The sequence below is a fragment of the Arachis ipaensis genome, chromosome B6, assembly GCF_059453495.1.
Source record: "Arachis ipaensis isolate K30076 ecotype BB chromosome B6, ASM5945349v1, whole genome shotgun sequence".
Taxonomy (NCBI): Eukaryota; Viridiplantae; Streptophyta; class Magnoliopsida; order Fabales; family Fabaceae; genus Arachis; species Arachis ipaensis.
In genome coordinates, this window is record NC_142441.1 from 94,443,875 (window position 1) to 94,459,829 (window position 15,955).

The following is a 15,955-nucleotide window of genomic DNA, read 5'->3' on the forward strand; positions in this document are numbered from 1 at the left end:
CGTCACTGATGAGTGCTCGTGGGACTCCGAACCGGCTAAAGATGTTCTTTCTGAGGAAGTTCATGACCACTTTGTTGTCATTCGTTGGGGTTGCAATAGCCTCTACCCACTTGGAAACGTAATCCACTGCTACCAAGATGTACTTGTTTGAATATGAGGTTGGGAATGGTCCCATGAAATCGATTCCCCACACATCAAACAGTTCCAGTTCTAAGATGAAATACTGTGGCATCTCATTTCTTTTGGGTAGGTTTCCAGCTCTTTGACATTCATTGCAGTTCTTTACTAGTTCTTTGGCATCCTTGAATAGGGTAGGCCAAAAGAAACCGCTTTGTAACACCTTGGCCGCAGTTCTATTCCCTCCAAAATGGCCTCCATAGCATGAGCCGTGGCAGTTCCACAAGACCTCTGGTCCCTCTTTTTCCGAAACACATCTTCTCAGGATTCCATCTGAACACTTCTTGAAGAGATATGGTTCATCCCAAACAAAATACTTTGCGTCGTTGATGAGCTTTTTTTTTATGTTTGTTGATTTCTGGAGGTAGAGCCCCAGTTGCCTTAAAATTGGCAATATCTGCAAACCAGGGTGCTCTGTGAATCATCATCAACTGTTCATCTGGGAAGAACTCATTTACATTTGTATCATGTGTTCCTCCTTTATCATGAGGGATTCTGGTTAGGTGATCTGCTACCTTGTTCTCCACTCCTTTCTTGTCTCTGATTTCAATATTGAATTCCTGCAACAATAAGATCCATCTTATTAGTCTTGGTTTTGATTCTTTCTTGGTAAATAAATATTTAAGTGATGTGTGATCTGTGAAGACAATCACTTTGGCACCAATGAGGTATGATCTAAACTTGTCAAATGCAAAAACTATTGCCAGCAACTCTTTTTCAGTAGTGGTATAGTTTCTTTGAGTATCATTGAGGACTTTGCTGGCATAGTATATCACATGGACCAAGTTATCTTTCCTCTGTTCTAACACTGCCCCAATTGTGAAATCAGATGCATCGCACATTAGTTCAAATGGTAAATTCCAATTAGGTGGGGAAATAATAGGGGTAGAGGATAGCCTCTTTTTTAAGTTTTCGAATGCTAGCATGCACTTTTCATCAAAGATAAATGGTGTATCAGATACAAGGAGATTGCTTAAAGGCTTGGCTATCTTTGAAAAATCTTTAATAAAACTTCTGTAAAAGCCAGCATGTCCTAGAAAACTCCTAATTGTCTTAACATCACTTGGTGGGGGTAATTTTTCAATGAGTTTCACTTTAGCTCTGTCCACCTCAATGCCTTGGTTAGAAACCTTATGGCCAAGAACTATTCCTTCTGTCACCATAAAGTGACATTTCTCCCAGTTCAAAACCAAATTAGTCTCTTGACATCTTTTCAATACCAGGGCCAGGTGATTTAGGCAATTAGGAAAGGAATCTCCGAATACTGAGAAGTCATCCATAAAGACTTCGATGAATTTTTCTATCATATCTGAGAAAATGGAGCATGCAGCGTTGGAAAGTTGCAGGCGCATTGAATAGCCCAAATGGCATCCGCCTGTAGGCAAACACTCCATATGGGCAAGTGAAGGAGGTTTTCTCTTGGTCTCTTGTAATAACCACTATTTGGTTATATCCTGAATAACCATCGAGAAAATAGTAATATGCGTGTCCTGCAAGTCTTTCCAGCATTTGATCCATGAAAGGAAGGGGAAAATGATCTTTTCGTGTAGCTTCATTGAGTTTTCTGTAGTCTATGCACATCCGCCATCCTGTGACGATCCTTGTAGGGATTAGTTTGTTCTTCTCATTGGGGACTACAGTGATTCCTCCCTTTTTTGGGACAAATTGCACAGGTCTGACCCAAGGGCTGTCTGAGATCGGATAGATCACCCCTCCTTGCCACAACTTCATGACTTCTTTCTGTACCACTTCCTTCATGACTGGATTCAGCCTCCTTTGGGGTTGAATGGATGGTTTGGAATCATCTTCCAACAGTATCTTATGCATGCATATGGCCGAACTGATTCCCTTCAAGTCAGCAAGGGTCCACCCAATGGCATCCTTGTGCCTTTTTAACACTTAGAGTAGCTCCTCCTCTTGTTCTTGGCTGAGAGATGAGTTTATGATCATTGGATAACTTTCATTTTCCCCTAGATATGCATACTTGAGAGTGGGTGGCAGTGCCTTCAGTTCAAGTTTGGGTGCTTCTTTCTTTTCATTCTTCTCCTCTATTGTGCCCTGAACCTGAACCTCAGCTGTTGCAGCTTCTTCGCTTGATGCTGATTCCTCCTCTTCTGTTAACTCCTCAAGCTCTTCTTCTTCAAAAGTCTCTTGTATTACATCTTCCAGTGAGTCCAACCTCATACATTCTCCCAATGGTTCCTGTGGGTAGTTCATGGCCTTGAACACATTGATCATCATTGTTTCATTGTGTAGTCTAAGGGTAAGTTCGCCCTTTTAGACATCGATGATAGCTTCGGCAATATCTAAGAATGGTCTACCCAAGATGATAGAAGCCTTAGCTTCTTCCTTCATGTCTAACACTACAAAGTCTGCTGGAAAGATAAAGTCTCCTACCTTCACTAGCAAGTCTTCCACTATGCCGTGAGGAAACTTGAATGATCGGTCTGCCAGTTGCAAGGCCATTTTTGTTGGTTTGGCCTCCTCAATCTTCATTTTTCTCATCATAGCTACAGACATCAGATTTATGCTGGCTTCTAAATCACATAAAGCCTTTTCCACTGTTATTTCTCCTATAATACAAGGAATCTGGAAGCTCCCCGAATCCTTCAATTTCTGGGACAGTTTATGCTGAATGATAGCACTACATTCTTCGGTTAGTATCACAGTATCATTGTTCTTCCAGCTTCTCTTTTTGGTCATCAACTCCTTCAAGAACTTGGCATAGAGCGGCATTTGCTCTATTGCTTCAGCAAAGGGTATGTTAATCTGTAGTTTCTTGAAGATTTCTAAAAATCTGGAGAACTGGCTGTCATCCCCCTTCTTCCTTAATTGTTGAGGATATGAGGCTTTCGGAATATATGGCTTCAGCTCTTCTCCCTTTGGATGTGCATTGGAGGTGGGGACTTGAACTTCATTTTGTTCCTCCTTTCTTCCAGTTGCATCTTTCTCTTGTGGTTGCTTGGAAGTCTTCTTCAATTCTTTTCCATTTCTGAGGGTGATAGCATGACACTCCTCCCTCCGATTTGGTTCAATGTTACTGTGAAGGTCATGGCTGGGAGCTTGCTGAAATAGGTAGCCAATTTATGTCTCAAGTTTCTTGATGGCAGCGTCTTGATTCTACATGTTGGATCGTACTTCCTCTCGGAACACCTTACTATCTTAGATTTCCTTACATATGCCTTCAAGTAGAGTCTCAATCCTTGATAGTCTTTCTTCCGATGATGGAGAATTGAGATTGGAGGGATGAGAAAAACTATTTTGGCTTTGGTATGGATGTTGAGATGTGTTGTTAGGTGAGTGCTGATATGATCTCTGTGTGGGATGTTGGTGAGCTGCATTGTTGTCGGGGTTGTGGTGTCTCTGATCTTGGCCTTGGTCTTGTTGATTTCCCCACCCAAAGTTTGGGTGGTTCCTCCAACTAGGATTATACGTTTTGGAGTATGGGTCATGGTTCTGCCTAGGTGAATTTCCAATGTAGTTGGATTGCTCCTGACTACCCTCTACTTCTTCATTCACTCCTTCTTGAGTTGCTGCTGAAGAGGTGATTGCAGCTACTTGATTCCTCTCCATCTTCTTGGTGAGATCAGCCAATTACTTGGTAATCATCTTGTTTTGAGCTAGCAGTGCATCCATATTGTTTAGCTCCATCACTCCTCTAGTGTTGCCTCTTTCAGAAGCATAAAAGTAGTCATTCTCAGCTATAATTTCAATGACATCTATGGCTTCTTCAATGGTCTTCTTCTTGTTCAGAGATCCCCTGGATGAGTGGTGTACTGCCTTCTTTGATTCATAAGAAAGATCTTCATAGAAAATGTGTAACTGCACCATTCATTGAACATATCTGGCGGGCACCTTCTTGTCAAGTCTTTAAGCCTCTCCCATGCTTCATATAGAGTCTCACCATCTTGCTGCCTGAAAGTTTGAACGTCAGCTCTCAACCTGTTGATTCTTTGAGGAGGATAGAATCTCGCCAAGAATTTGTTTACCACATCTTCCCAGGTTGTTAAGCTCTCCTTCGGGAAGGATGTCAGCCATTTAGATGCCTTGTCCTTGAGTGAGAAGGGGAATAGAAGTAGTCTGTAGGTGTCAGGATGAACACCATTAGACTTCACAGTGTCACATATCCTCAGGAAGGTGGTTAGATGTTGATTGGGATCTTCTTGAACACTTCCTCCGAATGAACAGTTGTTCTGAACAAGGGTGATGAGCTGTGGCTTTATTTCAAAGTTGTTGGCTTGTATGGTTGGCTTTTGGATGCTACTTCCATAGTTTCCTGGGTTTGGATTGATGTAGGATCCTAGAACTCTTCTCTCTTGCCCAGCATGATGCACTGGGCCTTCTCTACCATGGTTGTGAGCCTCTTCTTCATGATGGTTCTCTATATTCTCATCCATGTCTGGTTCAAAATACTCCTCTTCTTTCTCCATACCAACTACTCTCTTTCCTATTGCTTCCCTCCTTAATCTAAGGAAGGTCCTCTCAAGTTCAGAATCAAAGGAAGTTGAAGCCCCGCTTCTTTTACCTGTCATACAACCAATAAGGCAAAAGCAAGAAGGGGGAAGATGCAGAGAGTATTCTTGTTAGAAATATTGTTAGTGTGAGTGGTACAATATATCATACAGTTAGTGGGTTAGTGAACTGAATTGTAAACAACTAAAAAAAAGGTAGGGGGAAAAGGAAGAAAACAGCTAAACTGAAAGTGAATTACTCAAATGAAATCAAACAAAATAAAAGAAATGCTCAATCTAGTTATCCACCAATTTAATCATTGTTGATGCAAAATCAATCCCCGGCAACGGCGCCATAAACTTGATGCATGGAAACTTGTCTCTTAACAAATCTCCCTCGGCAAGTATACCGAATTGTCCTCAAGTAAAAACTCACAATAGAGTGAGGTCGAATCCCACAGGGATTGATTGGTCAAGCAACTTTAATTGGAGGAATGTTCTAGTTGAGCTAAGCAGAATTTGGTTTGAGAGTTGCAGGAAATTAAATGGCAGAAAAGTAAATAGTAGAAAATGTAAATGCTGGAAATAAAGAGCTGAAAATAAATGACGGAAAGTAAATTACAGAATCTTAAATGGGGAAAGGGAGTTCAGCATGAAAGTAAATGGCAGAAACTAAAGAGAATGGGTAAGATCAGAAATGGAGAATTCATTGGGCTTAGGAGATGTTGTATTCTCCGGATCAAGTTCATTTTCATCTCTTCCTCAATCAATGCATTCATTGATCTCCTTGGCAATCTTAAGTGATTGAATTCCAATTGCTTGGTAACTCATTCTCTCAAATCTTGATCAATAGCCAATTCCTTGGTCTAATTGCTCATGAGAAGAGATGAAGTGTGGTCACTGATTATACCACATGTATTTCCAAATCAAAGTGTTGGGAGAATTATGTCACCATATCCACCCAAACCCCAATTTGGTCCAACATGAAAAAGCATTTCTAGCATGATCTCTTCATTCCTCTTCCAAGGTTCAGAAGAGATCCAAGTATGAATAGTTTCTTTTCCAAGACAACTATCCAATTGGATGAAGATTGAAAGCTTTCATGTAAAATCAAGAGAAAAGAAAGAAGAAAAATAATGAAAGCTATTATTGATCCATCAAATTACAAGAGAGCTCCCTAACCCAATGAAAAGGGTTAGTTGTTCATGGCTCTGGGAATGGAAAGCAAAGATGGAGAGTACATTCTGAAGTAAAATTAGAAGTTGCAGAGAAAGTAAAATTATACGGAGAGTAGTCCTCTCAATCCCAAAAGCTCTCTCTAGTTCAAAACTACTGCTATATATACTACTCTTTTGATCTTCTAGTTGGCTCTTCAAGTCTTAGATATGGGCCTTTGGATCTTGAGTTGAAGCAGTTTTGAATCTTCAGTGGGCTCAGCTTTACTTGTAGAGAAAGTGTGAAGTAGGCATAGACTTTGGCTAGGACGTTAGTGGCGTTAACGTTAAGTGAAAATGTGGGTTCGAGAACGTTAGTGGCAATCACCTTTTGCACTAACATTCCTAGCCAAAGATGAGTTACGTTAACTTCAACGTTAGTGGCACTAACGTGACCACTAACGTTGCCTCTTGATCCATCGCGAGCTTTATTGGCGTTTACCTTTGCCAATAACGTTGCCCTTAGCCCCTTCTTCCCTACGTTAGAGTCTACGTTAGTATAGCTAACGTGACTCTTAACGTGGATATGCCTCAACTTCGAGAGCGTTAGTGACACTTACCTTTGTCACTAACGCTCTAAACACCCCTTCTCACGTTAGTGCCCCACGTTAATTATCTTAACGTGGCCACTAACGTGGTGGTGATTGCCTTCTCCAACGTTAGTGACAAAGGTGAGTGTCACTAACGTTGGCTCATCAATTCTTTCCTCCACGTTAGCTTCCATGTTAATGTAATTAACGTGGCAACTAACGTGGCTCATAGTGGCTTGTTCTAACGTTAGTGACAAAGGTGAGTGTCACTAACTTTGGCGATTCCTTGCTCTTCCCACGTTAGAGTTTACGTTAATGTAGCTAACGTGACTCTTAACGTAGCCAATTGGGCTTAGTCCAACGTTATTGACAAAGGTGAGTGTTACTAACGTTGGCATTGTCTTCCCTCTCCACGTTAGAGTTCACATTAACTGAGTTAACGTGACTCTTAACGTAGCAAATTGCCAATTGGGAGCGTTAGTGGTATTCACTTTTACCACTAACGTTGGAGCTTCATTTTTCTCCACGTTAACTACCACGTTAATATAGTTAACGTGGCAATTAACGTGGGCCATGATGGTTTCGAGGGCGTTATTGGGGATCACTTTTCTCACTAACGTTGCAAGTGTATGCCCATTCCACGTTAGTGGTCACGTTAATTAAATTAACGTGGCTGCTAACGTGGTTCTTCCTTGCTTTCTTTGTCCTGAAATCAAGCAAATACAATGCATCAAAGCTCTAATCCAAGTTATGATATCATGCATCATCTATTTTATCATTTAATTCCTGCATAATTCTCATAAAATGATGTACAAATTCATGATGTTTGCTTGAGTTAAGATGTAAGTGATTATCTACCCAAAACTTGCTTAATTCCTAAGAAAATGCATGAAACTACCCTAAAACAATAAAGAAAAGGTCAGTGAAACTGGCCAAAATGCCCTGGCATCACTAGCCTTAAGCAGAAAAACAAAATAAAAAAAATCCCAAGTTGAATCCTTGGTTAGCTTAAGATAGAAATTGTGTATTATTTAAGTGTGGAGAACTTTATGGGAACATGGGATGATAGAAACAAAGTAGGAATTTAAAAACAATAAGATGTTTCAAAATAAAAATTTGGGAAGCATGCTCATGTGAAATCAAAACAATTGAATTACCAGGTGCATTGAAAAAAAAATTTTCAGTATTTAAATAAAGGGGATACAAAAATTCCCCAATTGCAAAATAAAAAGAATCAATGCACATGGGACAAAATTAAAGTTAATGCATGAGCTTGCAGTACAAAGTGGAAAAATTTGGGCAAATAGGTTAAAGAAACTTTGATTTATAAAGTATGTATGTTAGGTGAGATCTTAGACTAATCAATGATTCACTTATTAGCTCACTTAGCCTTATACATATACCCTCACCTTTACCTTGGCCTCATTACAACCTTGAAACAGACCTCATGATTTTTGTATATCTATATTCTATAATTATTGATTGGTTAGATGAAGAACAAAGTTATAGAAAGTAAGGATAGAAAAAGAATAGAGTGATTAACCCAATAAACACTGAGTGACTAGAGAGTAAACACAAAATCCAGTGAGGGTTCAATAGCTCATCACCATATATCTCTGCTTAAATTGTTAATTGTCTTGCAAGTTTGTGAAATATTTTTACCCATCTCAACTGTAAAAGTGCTTTAACATTATCTAAGGTTTGGCTATGCATATATGATTCCTTGAGGATATGAATTAATTTATCTACATGTAAGCTTTATATACAAGTGAATAACAATTAGAATTGCATGATTCATTTAGGTAGTTGCATTTAGAATAGATTGCATTGCATGAAATTCCACCACTTTACCTTACTCTTTATCTTGGATTTAGCATGAGGACATGCTATTGTTTAAGTGTGGGGAGGTTGATAAACCCATATTTTACGATATATTTTGTGCTCAATTTAAGTGATTTATTTAATCCTTCACCCACTTATTCATGTAAATTCCATGGTTTTACTTTCCCTTCTTTATTATGTGATATATGTGAAAAACATGTTTCCTATGCTTAAAAATTATCAATTTTAGTAACCCTTTGTTACCATTCGATGCCGTGATTTGTGTGTTGAGTATTTTCAGATCTTCTAAGGCAGGAATGACTTAAAGGATGGAAAGGAAACATACAAAATTGGAAGGAAAGCACCAAAATGGAGTTTTTGAAGAAACTGGCAGCGACGCGAACGCATGGACGACGCGGCCGCGTGCCTAGTGCGAAAAGGTACCAACGCGAATGCGTGACTGAAGCAGACGCGCACCTTGAGTAGAACGCAGATGACGCGTGCGCGTGACCAAAGCGAACGCGTGATAAGGAAAATGCATCCATTCAGAAAAGGTCTTCAATTATTCACTTTTCATAGTTTAGATGTAGTTTTTAGAGGGAGAGGTTCTCTCCTCGCTCTTAGGTTTTAGGATTAGGATTCCTCTTAAAGGATTTAGGATTTCAACTCTTCATCAGGTTCAATATTTCTTTTACTTTATATTTCTCCTTTACTTTCAGATACTTTAATTCTCTCATTTAATTACTTATGTTGTCAAATTGGCTTATGAACTCCTTATGTTTAGATTAATTTTCTCTTATTAATGCAATTGAGGTATTTCAGATTTATGATTCTTGTTTAGCCTTTTTATATTCTTGGCTTTAATTGATTAACTGGAGGCTCTTAAGTTATTAAACTTATCGTGATTGTTGATTAATTCCTCAAATTGACTGGAATTCCACTAACTCTAGTCTTTCCTTAGGAGTTGGCTAAGACTTGGGAATCTAACTAATTAGTCCACTTGACTTTCCTTTGCTTTAGGTTAACTAAGTGGGGTTAAACTCAATTCTCATAAGAATAACTAGGATAGAACTTCCAAATTTTCATACCTTGCCAAGAGTTTATTTTATAGTTATTTATTTATTTTACTCATCATTTAAATTACTTGTTCTTTACTTTCAAAACCCCCAATTTACAAAACTCATAACCAATAATAAGAACATACCTCCCTGCAATTCCTTGAGAAGACGACCCGAGATTTGAATACTTCGGTTTATAAATTTTAAAGGGGTTTGTTACTTGTGACAACCAAAACGTTTGTAAGAAAGGACTTTTGTTGGTTTAGAAGCTATACCTACGACGAGGATTTAAATGCAAATTTCTAGACTACGCAAAAGTTCTCTCTTCATGCGGCCTGGATCCGGTGGGGCTCCTCATGGTGTGGTGTAGCCTGCTCAGGTCCTCCCTGCTCTGCATGGGCATGTGCCTCCTCTTCATGATCATCCGCCTCCGTATCAGAAGGCACAGAAGTGGTGTCAGGCTCGGAGGGGATGTCGCTGCCGGATCGGATCATCAACTTTAGGTGCTCATAGCGTTGCTTGTGGCGACGCTCTATACGATCTAGGCGTTCGAAGAGGCGGTGCACCAGATGATAAATGGGCTCAAGAGCAGGTGGAGGTGCAGTGGACAGGGCTGGTTCAGCAGTGGATGCAGAAGGGGCATCTGAAGATGTGGCTGCCTCACCTGAGGCAGTGAGAAAAGTGGGTCTGTACCCTAATGCCAGAAACTTCCTGCTGTGAGGAATGATCTTCTTGCAGTCTGCAGTAGTTGGCTTCTCATCAGCCAGCTCCCAAGGCACGTTAGCTCGGCGGCCTAGTTGGGTGATCAGATAAGGGAAAGGGAGAGTGCCTGTGTCATGGACCCTGGCCAAATAATACCTGATGAAGCGTGGAAGATACAGGTCCTTACCCTCCATCACACACCAGATAAGGGTGATCATAGCAGCGGGCAGCTCTGTCTCATGAGTGCTCGACATCACGTAGTTACTTAGAATCTAGTGCCAAAGCTGAGCCTCATCATTCAAATATATCAGCTTGATTCCCTTAGGCATCACTGTATTCTTTTCCATGACCCATGAGGCAGTAGGATCAAGGGCTATTCTCTGCTTGACTGCATCCCAGTCAAATCGCATGAATCTCATATCTTCTTTAGCCTTTTGGTAACCGTCAGGCTGATCTGACTTAGGCTAGAGCCAGAGGATGTCCTCGATAGCTTTTTCAGTGGCTAAAATTTGTTTCCCTCTGAGGTGCACTGCATCCAGGGAGGTCTTGAAATAGTTACAGCAAAATTCTCTGACCCAGGAGGTATTGACCTCTGTCAAGTTCCGTTCCATGAAGAACCAACCTCTTTGTTTTATCTGTTCAGAAGTGTACTGGGTGAGTTCTTCTGAAATTTTAAGAGTTCTTTCCAGGTAGAGGTTCCTGGCAGTGGCAAACACTGGATACTTAAGCTCACAGTATCTGTTTACAAACTTGACTGGAACTGTGGCAGTGAGAAGCTGGTCGGCGTTTTCCTGCGAGGTAAAGTTCTTTTTCCACCATGAATCGTCATGAAGGAGATCCAGGATAGAGGTAGAAGATTCTCCTCTTTTTCATTTTCCTGTAGTTGCCTTGCCTTTTCCTTTCCTTTGGGGATCAGACATCCTGAAAAGCAGAAGTAGCAGGATATAATTGAAGAACTAAAGCAGGAAAACAAGTAGGCAAGTAGGATTTTTGTCAATGTAAGCATAAAGGCAAAAGAGTAATAGAAGCATGAAATGAGGTAAATATATGTACATTCTGGATTGAATTCGTGTTAAAAGTCTGAGATTAAAAATCACAATCCAAAATATATTACAAGTGAAATTCAAGTTAATTAGGAAAAACAGTAACCATGCCTTGAGTTAGAAAGTTAAAGTAGTTAGGTAAAAACCAACAAGAAAAGTTAGAAAGCGAAACTAGTTAGGAGTTAAAAAGGAAGTTAAAGTGAGTGGCATGAGAATGATTTCCCTAGTTACAAAGAAATTCACAATTTTGAAGAACAATCAACTCATATTCAAGCAAGGAGTGCAGTTTATTGATGATAATTCCTATAGATAAAGTAAATGTAAAATGAGAATGAAATCATCAATAAGCAATTTATTACTCAGGGAACCAAAAGGAATGAGAATGCTAGCCCGTGCATCCATGAATTGGTTGGGTTGTAGCCAAGTAATGCAAAATATTGAATTTCCAAGCCAATACATGAATGGGGGTAGATTAAACTATTTGCAAAAAATTGGGCAGCATTCTGGCTAAAATTGGATGCTCCTGGGTAATTAACAATAAGAAAAGTAGTTCATATGACAGGAAATAGTGCTGAAAATATTATCATGGTATAATAGCAGCATCAAACATGAAAGAACAGCATATGAACATGACATCATCACAGCCAATTCAGAATCGCTAATAAGATAAAAACATGTAGCAAAAACGGTGCAATTTTCAGGCCTAAATCCACTAACGACATCCTAGCTACCTAACCACCTAGAATCCACTACAACATGCATCTCTAACTATCCTATTTCGAACAAAAACTGTAAAATATGCAACTAACTGACTAATTGAAAAATGAAATCAGTGTTCGGCAGAACCTGGTGTGTGTATAAACAGTAATTGGACACAGAGAGATGAGGGGAACATGGTGGTGGTGTTGGTGATGCGGCGGAGAGGGGAGGGCGGCGCGGCGGCGTTCTGTGGTGGCGGCAGGGGTGGTTTGGTGGTGCTGGGTTAGGGTTGGGTGAGAAGGGGGAAAGAAGAAGGGGGCGAGGGTTGTGGAGGGCTAGTGGTGGCGCGGTGGAGGTGGCTCGGGGCTGGGACGGCGGCAGTGGTGTTCGGTGGTTGTGGAGGGAGGAGGAAGGGGAGAAGAGGAGGGGAAGAAGAAAGGAAAGAAGAAGAAGGGGGTGGTGGTGTCGGCAGCAGTCCTGGCGGCTGGGATGGTGGCGCGGCGGTGGGTCTGGGCGGCTGGGAGAGGTGGTGGTTGGAGGGTGGAAGAAGAGAAGTTGCAGAGGGGGGATGGGGGGTTTCGCGTGAATGGGTAGGGTTTCGCGTGAATGGGGGTTAGTGTTTTTGAATCCACGCGAACGCGTGGGGCATGCGATCGCGTGATTGGGGTGAAAAGGGGTGTGACGCGGCCGCGTCGTTGACGCGATCGCATGAATTAGGTAAAAGGTAAGTGACGCGTATGCGTGAAGCACGCGAGAATTGTGCTAAACGCACAGTTCCAGCGTCATTTTGGCGCAACTCTCTGTTTCCAAAAAGGGGTCCATAAAATCCACGTGACGCGTACGCGTCGCTCACGCTTTCGCGTGGGATGTGCGTAGTGCAAGTGACGTGTTCGCGTTAGGGACGCGAACGCGTGGGCCAAATTGTGCTAAAGGCAAACCAACCACACGATTTCCATTCGACGCCCACGCATGGCCTGCGCGCTCGCGTGGGGTGTTTTTTTTTTGTGCAATTATGCAGTATGAAATATGCAGTGCTAATGTAGATGCTATGAATAATTCTAGGTTCAATGAAAATGAAATAAAATAAAAACAAACAACACGAAGTAAAATTGAAAAAGGAACGAACATACCATGGTGGGTTGTCTCCCACCTAGCACTTTTAGTTATAGTCCTTAAGTTGGACATTTGATGAGTTTCCTGCTATGGTGTCTTGTGCTTGAATCATCCAAAAATCTCCACCAGTGCTTGGAATGCCTACAGCCTCCGGGGTCCCAAACTAGGCATGTAAAGCCCTTGAGCAGCTTCAAACAGATTCTCAGGCTCCCGGGGTGTTGAATGTCAGAATAGATTCCAGGATCCCAAACCTTGCTTTTATATCTGCCTTTGTTTCGATCTATATTTTTCCAGCCGGGCGGTTTGGAAATTGTATTCTCACCAAGATGACCAAACGTCTTCCCAGACCCATTCAATTAAACTTAACACCAATCCTTGCACTTCAGATTGAAGCGTGGAACCTTATTGAATCTTGCATACCAGCTCTGAGTGTGAACCATTTCCCTTTTACTCTTAAAGCTACAGAGAGCTCTAAGCTGGCCATCTGTTTCAAGCAAACCATATTCAAGTGGAAAAGTAAAGATAAAGGTTAAGGATTTTACCCACTTGAAGTTTGAATTGGGCGGTAATGGCCTTGGGATAGGTGTTTCCAGTGGTTCTGCAAGCTCTACTCCCTTGTGTTCCTCTGTGAATTCCTCCGCTTCCTTGCAAAATTTTTCAAATTCAACCATGTCTTGATCAAAGTCCTCGAATTCGTCCTCATCATCACTCAAGTCATAAGTTGGAGGTTGAGAAAAATCTACCTCCACATCACCTTCATATTCACTTGGGTAAGATTCTTCAGGCTCAAGGAGTTCAGTTGCAGATGTAAGTTAATTACTAGGAGGACTTGATTCATGATCATCAATGCTAAGGGAATCAGCTTCTTGGTCTGTTCCGCCCAATTCTTCAAAAGGTATATGCCTTGGAGGTTGTTCACTATCTTCCTTAGCACCAATTTCAAGCTTCTCGGCGGAATCCATTACAGTTCTCGATTCCCATGGAGGTTCAGCATCTCCTAAATCTTCAACCACTTCTTCCTCTGCAACTATTATGGCCTCCTCCACTTGTTCAATACAAAGCCATGCTCCTCATTGTCTACCGAAGTTTCTAGTGTCTCCTTCATGCTACGCTCTTCTTTTGATTCTCCACATGTAACCATGGGAGTACTTTGAGTGCTCAGATGTTGGGAAGCTAATTTATTTACTACCTCGGTTAAGGCAGTTGCAAATTCCAGTACATCCCTTTGCATCATCGTTTGTCCTTGAAGAAGAACACGAAGGGTGTCATCCATTGGAGATTGGGATGGATACAAGGGTTCATTGGTTGGGAGAGAGGGCTCATAATACGGAGGTGGTTCTTCTTGATAAGGATACGGAGATGGTGAATATTGAGGTGGTGGTTCTGGGGAGTAATTGGATTGGAGTTGGGGTGGATATGGGTTAGGGTCATCTGGAGGTGTTTGGTTGTAGGGGGCTTGTGAGTATGGTGGTTCAAAGCTATGTTGAGGAGGTGGATCATAGGTATATGATGCGGCTTCACCATATCTATCATCTTGGTATGCACCTCGGAATGGCTCTTGACTATAGCAGTTTGGTGGGTGTTGGTTATCACGAAAGGGTCCACCATAACAATTGTCTTGGAATGCATTGTAGGATGGTCTTTGTCTGTGGTATTGTGGAAGATGTTGCTACCGGAAGGGTTGATCAGATCCTCGTGGCTCCTTCCATCTCTGATTATTTTGACCTTGATGCATGTTCCTGTTATAATTTCCATTCCTTGCAACAACATTGGAACCAACTCAAAGCGATAGGGGTGAGAATTCATAGTAAATAATAAAAAAATTAAAAATAAAAACAAATAAACAGATAAAATAAAATATTTACAATAACCAATAATAAGGCACATAGTTGCAATTCCCCGGCAACGGCACCATTTTGAAGAACGAAACTCTCGCGCGATCCAGAATTTTCACAAATAAATTCCCATTGTAAGTATAGCTTCTAGACCGATAAGAATTCCTTTCTTACAAAAGTTTTGGTTGTCACAAGTAACAAACCCCTTTAAAATTAATAACCGAAGTATTTAAACCTCGGGTCGTCTTCTCAAGGAATTGCAGGGAAGTATGCTTTATTATTGGTTATGCAAAGGTATACTTTTGGGGTTTTTAAAAGGTTTGAACAAGTACTTTAATTGACAAGAAAAGTAAATTAATAATTAATAAAACTCTTGGCAAGGTATGAGAATTAGAAGTCCTATCCTAGTTATCCTTATCAACGGTGATGAGAATTGGGTTTTAATCCCACTGAGTTAACCTTTGCTGAATAAAGGAAGGTCAAGTGGACTAATCAAGTTGATCCTCAGGTCCTAGTCAATTCCTAAGGAAAGACTAGAGTTATTGGAATTCAAGTCAATTAGCAAAAATAACAATTATCAATCACGATGAGTTTGACAACTCAAGAGTCTCTAATTAATCAATTAAAGCCAAGAATATAAAAGGCTAAATAAAAATCATAAATCTGAAATACCTCAATTGCATTAATAATAGAAAATCAATCTAAACATAAAGAGTTCATAAACAAAATTGATAAAATAAATAAAAGGAACATTGAACCTGTAATGAAGATAAGTAGTTCTAAAATTGAGAGAAATCCTAATCCTAATCCTAAGAGAGAGGAGAGAACACCTCTCTCTAAAAACTACATCTAATCCTAAAATTATGTATATGAATGTATGATAAGTTGTTCTACGTCTCCTCTTTTGATTCCTCCATTCTCTGACTTATATTCTGTGTTTCTGGTTTGGATTTGGGCCGAAAAAAGGGTCCAGAAATCGCTGGGGGCATTTTCTGCAGATTCCTGTACGTGGCATCTGTCACGCGTTCGCGTGGATCACGCGTTCGCATCATCTGGGAGTTTTCCTTGTCACGCGTACGCGTCAACTGCGTTCTGCTCAAGGCGCGCGTCCGCGTCATCCATGTGTTCGCGTCGCTGCATTTTCGCGCTAGGCATGCGCTCGCGTCGTCCATGCGTTCGTGTCGCTGCCTTTTCTTCAAAACTCCATTTTTGTGCTTTCCTTCCAATTTCGTATGTTTCCTTTTTGTCCCTTAAGCCATTCTCTCAGCATCATAAGCTGGGCGTGTCTATGAGCGTGGCACGCCAATTCCTT

At 40.9% G+C, this 15,955-nt stretch overlaps 1 non-coding gene across 1 annotated transcript; it reads left to right on the forward strand.

Annotated features, from left to right (window-relative positions):
* Window positions 1-4,014: 4,014 nt before the first annotated feature.
* LOC148561837 (small nucleolar RNA R71) lies at window positions 4,015-4,121 on the forward strand. The gene has a single exon (XR_015888314.1). It is a non-coding gene; the product is annotated as a small nucleolar RNA R71 (small nucleolar RNA).
* Window positions 4,122-15,955: the final 11,834 nt, after the last annotated feature.